The sequence below is a fragment of the Gasterosteus aculeatus genome, chromosome 2 (genome assembly GCF_964276395.1).
Source record: "Gasterosteus aculeatus chromosome 2, fGasAcu3.hap1.1, whole genome shotgun sequence".
Taxonomy (NCBI): domain Eukaryota; kingdom Metazoa; phylum Chordata; class Actinopteri; order Perciformes; family Gasterosteidae; genus Gasterosteus; species Gasterosteus aculeatus.
Window position 1 is genome coordinate 18,783,892 of NC_135689.1, and position 7,500 is coordinate 18,791,391.

Consider the following 7,500-nt stretch of genomic DNA (forward strand, 5'->3'; position numbering starts at 1 on the left):
CAATGGCAAGAAGGTGTTTTTTGACTATGAATTACACCTCCACCTACGTTACAACGGCAGATAGGAAAGAGTCAAGTGCCTGTTAGCAGAGGATGGTTTCGATCCATCGACCTCTGGGTTATGGGCCCATCACGCTTCCGCTGCGCCACTCTGCTGTGGACCACAAGTTGTGACTCAAAGCTAGGATTCATGGTTTTGAACCCTTTGAAACTAATAATGTTTTTGCGCAATGCAACATTGTGGAAGAGCCGCGCATTGATTTGAGATGATCACCTTTGGATCATTTCACCACCCAAGTTAGAATGCAGTGGGAGAATGGTTAAAAGTCAGTTAGCAGAGGATGGTTTCGATCCATCGACCTCTGGGTTATGGGCCCAGCACGCTTCCGCTGCGCCACTCTGCTGTGGATCACGAGTCGTGACTCAAAGCTAGGATACATGGTTTTGAACCCTTTGAAACTAATAACAATGTTTTTGCGCAATGCAACATTGTGGAAGAGCCGCGCATTGATTTGAGATGATCACCTTTGGATCATTTCACCACCCAAGTTAGAATGCAGTGGGAGAATGGTTAAAAGTCAGTTAGCAGAGGATGGTTTCGATCCATCGACCTCTGGGTTATGGGCCCAGCACGCTTCCGCTGCGCCACTCTGCTGTGGACCACAATTTGTGACTCAAAGCTAGGATACATGGTTTTGAACCCTTTGAAACTAATAACAATGTTTTTGCGCAATGCAACATTGTGGAAGAGCCGCGCATTGATTTGAGATGATCACCTTTGGATCATTTCACCACCAGAGTTAGAATGCAGTGGGAGAATGGTTAAAAGTCAGTTAGCAGAGGATGGTTTCAAACCATCGACCTCTGGGTTATGGGCCCAGCACGCTTCCGCTGCGCCACTCTGCTGTGGACCACGAGTTGTGACTCAAAGCTAGGATACATGGTTTTAAACCCTTTGAAACTAATAACAATGTTTTTGTGCAATGCAACATTGTGGAAGAGCCGCGCATTGATTTGAGATGATCACCGTTGGATCATTTCACCACCCAAGTCAGAATGCAGTGGGAGAATGGTTAAAAGTCAGTTAGCAGAGGATGGTTTCGATCCATCGACCTCTGGGTTATGGGCCCAGCACGCTTCCGCTGCGCCACTCTGCTGTGGACCACGAGTTGTGACTCAAAGCTAGGAAACATGGTTTTGAACCCTTTGAAACTAATAACAATGTTTTTGCGCAATGCAACATTGTGGAAGAGCCGCGCATTGATTTGAGATGATCACCTTTGGATCATTTCACCACCCAAGTTAGAATGCAGTGGGAGAATGGTTAAAAGTCAGTTAGCAGAGGATGGTTTCGATCCATCGACCTCTGGGCCCAGCACGCTTCCGCTGCGCCACTCTGCTGTGGACCACGAGTTGTGACTCAAAGCTAGGAAACATGGTTTTGAACCCTTTGAAACTAATAACAATGTTTTTGCGCAATGCAACATTGTGGAAGAGCCGCGCATTGATTTGAGATGATCACCTTTGGATCATTTCACCACCCAAGTTAGAATGCAGTGGGAGAATGGTTAAAAGTCAGTTAGCAGAGGATGGTTTCGATCCATCGACCTCTGGGTTATGGGCCCAGCACGCTTCCGCTGCGCCACTCTGCTGTGGACCATGAGTTGTGACTCAAAGCTAGGATACGTGGTTTTGAACCCTTTGAAACTAATAACAATGTTTTTGTGCAATGCAACATTGTGGAAGACCCGCGCATTGATTTGAGATGATCACCTTTGGATCATTTCACCACCCAAGTTAGAATGCAGTGGGAGAATGGTTAAAAGTCAGTTAGCAGAGGATGGTTTCGATCCATCGACCTCTGGGTTATGGGCCCAGCACGCTTCCGCTGCGCCACTCTGCTGTGGACCATGAGTTGTGACTCAAAGCTAGGATACGTGGTTTTGAACCCTTTGAAACTAATAACAATGTTTTTGCGCAATGCAACATTGTGGAAGAGCCGCGCATTGATTTGAGATGATCACCTTTGGATCATTTCACCACCCAAGTTAGAATGCAGTGGGAGAATGGTTAAAAGTCAGTTAGCAGAGGATGGTTTCGATCCATCGACCTCTGGGTTATGGGCCCAGCACGCTTCCGCTGCGCCACTCTGCTGTGGACCACAAGTCGTGACTCAAAGCTAGGATACATGGTTTTGAACCCTTTGAAACTAATAACAATGTTTTTGCGCAATGCAACATTGTGGAAGAGCCGCGCATTGATTTGAGATGATCACCTTTGGATCATTTCACCACCCAAGTTAGAATGCAGTGGGAGAATGGTTAAAAGTCAGTTAGCAGAGGATGGTTTCGATCCATCGACCTCTGGGTTATGGGCCCAGCACACTTCCGCTGCGCCACTCGGCTGCAAAGCACCGCAGATGGGACTCGAACACACAATCCCTGGCTTAGGAGGCCAGTGCCTTGTCCATTAGGCCACTGGGGCATATATATACATGTAAAAAAGTCCCGATTTCCTTCACCAATCTACATCTAGATCATTTTTGACTGCCTCACATTGATTAAGATTTTGCTTGGCTAATCTGCATTTGGTCACGACACAATTGACTTGAAGATTTTTGGATTATTTGAAAACATGGACCAATACATTGATGATAGGCAGTAACAAAAGGTCCGATTTGCTCATGAATCCCTGTATAGAGGACTGACCTTTTGGCAACTAACAGAAATAGACTTGTGCAGGGACCAGCGTCCTTTAAGGATGCAAATTTCCTCATTTAGCACCTCACGTTGGAACACTGGGGGACAATGGCAAGAAGGTGTTTTTTGACTATGAATTACACCTCCACCTACGTTACAACGGCAGATAGGAAAGAGTCAAGTGCCTGTTGTGGCACGAGTTGTGACTCAAAGCTAGGATACATGGTTTTGAACCCTTTGAAACTAATAACAATGTTTTGGCGCAATGCAACATTGTGGAAGAGCCGCGCATTGATTTGAGATGATCACCTTTGGATCATTTCACCACCCAAGTTAGAATGCAGTGGGAGAATGGTTAAAAGTCAGTTAGCAGAGGATGGTTTCGATCCATCGACCTCTGGGTTATGGGCCCAGCACGCTTCCGCTGCGCCACTCTGCTGTGGACCATTAGTTGTGACTCAAAGCTAGGATACGTGGTTTTGAACCCTTTGAAACTAATAACAATGTTTTTGCGCAATGCAACATTGTGGAAGAGCCGCGCATTGATTTGAGATGATCACCTTTGGATCATTTCACCACCCAAGTTAGAATGCAGTGGGAGAATGGTTAAAAGTCAGTTAGCAGAGGATGGTTTCGATCCATCGACCTCTGGGCCCAGCACGCTTCCGCTGCGCCACTCTGCTGTGGACCACGAGTTGTGACTCAAAGCTAGGAAACATGGTTTTGAACCCTTTGAAACTAATAACAATGTTTTTGCGCAATGCAACATTGTGGAAGAGCCGCGCATTGATTTGAGATGATCACCTTTGGATCATTTCACCACCCAAGTCAGAATGCAGTGGGAGAATGGTTAAAAGTCAGTTAGCAGAGGATGGTTTCGATCCATCGACCTCTGGGTTATGGGCCCAGCACACTTCCGCTGCGCCACTCGGCTGCAAAGCACCGCAGATGGGACTCGAACACACAATCCCTGGCTTAGGAGGCCAGTGCCTTGTCCATTAGGCCACTGGGGCATATATATACATGTAAAAAAGTCCCGATTTCCTTCACCAATCTACATCTAGATCATTTTTGACTGCCTCACATTGATTAAGATTTTGCTTGGCTAATCTGCATTTGGTCACGACACAATTGACTTGAAGATTTTTGGATTATTTGAAAACATGGACCAATACATTGATGATAGGCAGTAACAAAAGGTCCGATTTGCTCATGAATCCCTGTATAGAGGACTGACCTTTTGGCAACTAACAGAAATAGACTTGTGCAGGGACCAGCGTCCTTTAAGGATGCAAATTTCCTCATTTAGCACCTCACGTTGGAACACTGGGGGACAATGGCAAGAAGGTGTTTTTTGACTATGAATTACACCTCCACCTACGTTACAACGGCAGATAGGAAAGAGTCAAGTGCCTGTTGTGGCACGAGTTGTGACTCAAAGCTAGGATACATGGTTTTGAACCCTTTGAAACTAATAACAATGTTTTGGCGCAATGCAACATTGTGGAAGAGCCGCGCATTGATTTGAGATGATCACCTTTGGATCATTTCACCACCCAAGTTAGAATGCAGTGGGAGAATGGTTAAAAGTCAGTTAGCAGAGGATGGTTTCGATCCATCGACCTCTGGGTTATGGGCCCAGCACGCTTCCGCTGCGCCACTCTGCTGTGGACCATTAGTTGTGACTCAAAGCTAGGATACGTGGTTTTGAACCCTTTGAAACTAATAACAATGTTTTTGCGCAATGCAACATTGTGGAAGAGCCGCGCATTGATTTGAGATGATCACCTTTGGATCATTTCACCACCCAAGTTAGAATGCAGTGGGAGAATGGTTAAAAGTCAGTTAGCAGAGGATGGTTTCGATCCATCGACCTCTGGGCCCAGCACGCTTCCGCTGCGCCACTCTGCTGTGGACCACGAGTTGTGACTCAAAGCTAGGAAACATGGTTTTGAACCCTTTGAAACTAATAACAATGTTTTTGCGCAATGCAACATTGTGGAAGAGCCGCGCATTGATTTGAGATGATCACCTTTGGATCATTTCACCACCCAAGTCAGAATGCAGTGGGAGAATGGTTAAAAGTCAGTTAGCAGAGGATGGTTTCGATCCATCGACCTCTGGGTTATGGGCCCAGCACGCTTCCGCTGCTCCACTCTGCTGCAAAGCACCCCAGATGGGACTCGAACCCACAATCCCTGGCTTAGGACGCCAGTGCCTTGTCCATTAGGCCACTGGGGCATATATGTACATGTAAAAAAGTCCCAATTTCCTTCACCAATCTACACCTAGATCAGTTTTGACTGCCTTACATTGATTAAGATTTTGCTTGGCTAATCTGCATTTGGTCACGACACAATTGACTTGAAGATTTTTGGATTATTTGAAAACATGGACCAATACATTGATGATAGGCAGTAACAAAAGGTCCAATTTGCTCATGAATCCCTGTATAGAGGACTGACCTTTTGGCAACTAACAGAAATAGACTTGTGCAGGGACCAGCGTCCTTTAAGGATGCAAATTTCCTCATTTAGCACCTCACGTTGGAACACTGGGGGACAATGGCAAGAAGGTGTTTTTTGACTATGAATTACACCTCCACCTACGTTACAACGGCAGATAGGAAAGAGTCAAGTGCCTGTTAGCAGAGGATGGTTTCGATCCATCGACCTCTGGGTTATGGGCCCATCACGCTTCCGCTGCGCCACTCTGCTGTGGACCACGAGTTGTGACTCAAAGCTAGGATTCATGGTTTTGAACCCTTTGAAACTAATAATGTTTTTGCGCAATGCAACATTGTGGAAGAGCCGCGCATTGATTTGAGATGATCACCTTTGGATCATTTCACCACCCAAGTTAGAATGCAGTGGGAGAATGGTTAAAAGTCAGTTAGCAGAGGATGGTTTCGATCCATCGACCTCTGGGTTATGGGCCCAGCACGCTTCCGCTGCGCCACTCTGCTGTGGATCACGAGTCGTGACTCAAAGCTAGGATACATGGTTTTGAACCCTTTGAAACTAATAACAATGTTTTTGCGCAATGCAACATTGTGGAAGAGCCGCGCATTGATTTGAGATGATCACCTTTGGATCATTTCACCACCCAAGTTAGAATGCAGTGGGAGAATGGTTAAAAGTCAGTTAGCAGAGGATGGTTTCGATCCATCGACCTCTGGGTTATGGGCCCAGCACGCTTCCGCTGCGCCACTCTGCTGTGGACCACAATTTGTGACTCAAAGCTAGGATACATGGTTTTGAACCCTTTGAAACTAATAACAATGTTTTTGCGCAATGCAACATTGTGGAAGAGCCGCGCATTGATTTGAGATGATCACCTTTGGATCATTTCACCACCAGAGTTAGAATGCAGTGGGAGAATGGTTAAAAGTCAGTTAGCAGAGGATGGTTTCAAACCATCGACCTCTGGGTTATGGGCCCAGCACGCTTCCGCTGCGCCACTCTGCTGTGGACCACGAGTTGTGACTCAAAGCTAGGATACATGGTTTTAAACCCTTTGAAACTAATAACAATGTTTTTGTGCAATGCAACATTGTGGAAGAGCCGCGCATTGATTTGAGATGATCACCGTTGGATCATTTCACCACCCAAGTCAGAATGCAGTGGGAGAATGGTTAAAAGTCAGTTAGCAGAGGATGGTTTCGATCCATCGACCTCTGGGTTATGGGCCCAGCACGCTTCCGCTGCGCCACTCTGCTGTGGACCACGAGTTGTGACTCAAAGCTAGGAAACATGGTTTTGAACCCTTTGAAACTAATAACAATGTTTTTGCGCAATGCAACATTGTGGAAGAGCCGCGCATTGATTTGAGATGATCACCTTTGGATCATTTCACCACCCAAGTTAGAATGCAGTGGGAGAATGGTTAAAAGTCAGTTAGCAGAGGATGGTTTCGATCCATCGACCTCTGGGCCCAGCACGCTTCCGCTGCGCCACTCTGCTGTGGACCACGAGTTGTGACTCAAAGCTAGGAAACATGGTTTTGAACCCTTTGAAACTAATAACAATGTTTTTGCGCAATGCAACATTGTGGAAGAGCCGCGCATTGATTTGAGATGATCACCTTTGGATCATTTCACCACCCAAGTTAGAATGCAGTGGGAGAATGGTTAAAAGTCAGTTAGCAGAGGATGGTTTCGATCCATCGACCTCTGGGTTATGGGCCCAGCACGCTTCCGCTGCGCCACTCTGCTGTGGACCATGAGTTGTGACTCAAAGCTAGGATACGTGGTTTTGAACCCTTTGAAACTAATAACAATGTTTTTGTGCAATGCAACATTGTGGAAGACCCGCGCATTGATTTGAGATGATCACCTTTGGATCATTTCACCACCCAAGTTAGAATGCAGTGGGAGAATGGTTAAAAGTCAGTTAGCAGAGGATGGTTTCGATCCATCGACCTCTGGGTTATGGGCCCAGCACGCTTCCGCTGCGCCACTCTGCTGTGGACCATGAGTTGTGACTCAAAGCTAGGATACGTGGTTTTGAACCCTTTGAAACTAATAACAATGTTTTTGCGCAATGCAACATTGTGGAAGAGCCGCGCATTGATTTGAGATGATCACCTTTGGATCATTTCACCACCCAAGTTAGAATGCAGTGGGAGAATGGTTAAAAGTCAGTTAGCAGAGGATGGTTTCGATCCATCGACCTCTGGGTTATGGGCCCAGCACGCTTCCGCTGCGCCACTCTGCTGTGGACCACAAGTCGTGACTCAAAGCTAGGATACATGGTTTTGAACCCTTTGAAACTAATAACAATGTTTTTGCGCAATGCAACATT

General features: G+C 46.3%; 1 protein-coding gene and 1 non-coding gene across 2 annotated transcripts in view; one reads left to right on the forward strand and one right to left on the reverse strand.

Annotated features, from left to right (window-relative positions):
- The window catches only part of klhdc8b (kelch domain containing 8B), a 281,616-nt gene that overhangs the window by 223,573 nt on the left and 50,543 nt on the right, over positions 1–7,500 (forward strand). The gene's annotated exons all lie outside the window — the stretch shown is intronic.
- On the reverse strand, positions 4,867–4,939 carry trnar-ccu (transfer RNA arginine (anticodon CCU)). Its single transcript has one exon. It is a non-coding gene; the product is annotated as a tRNA-Arg (tRNA).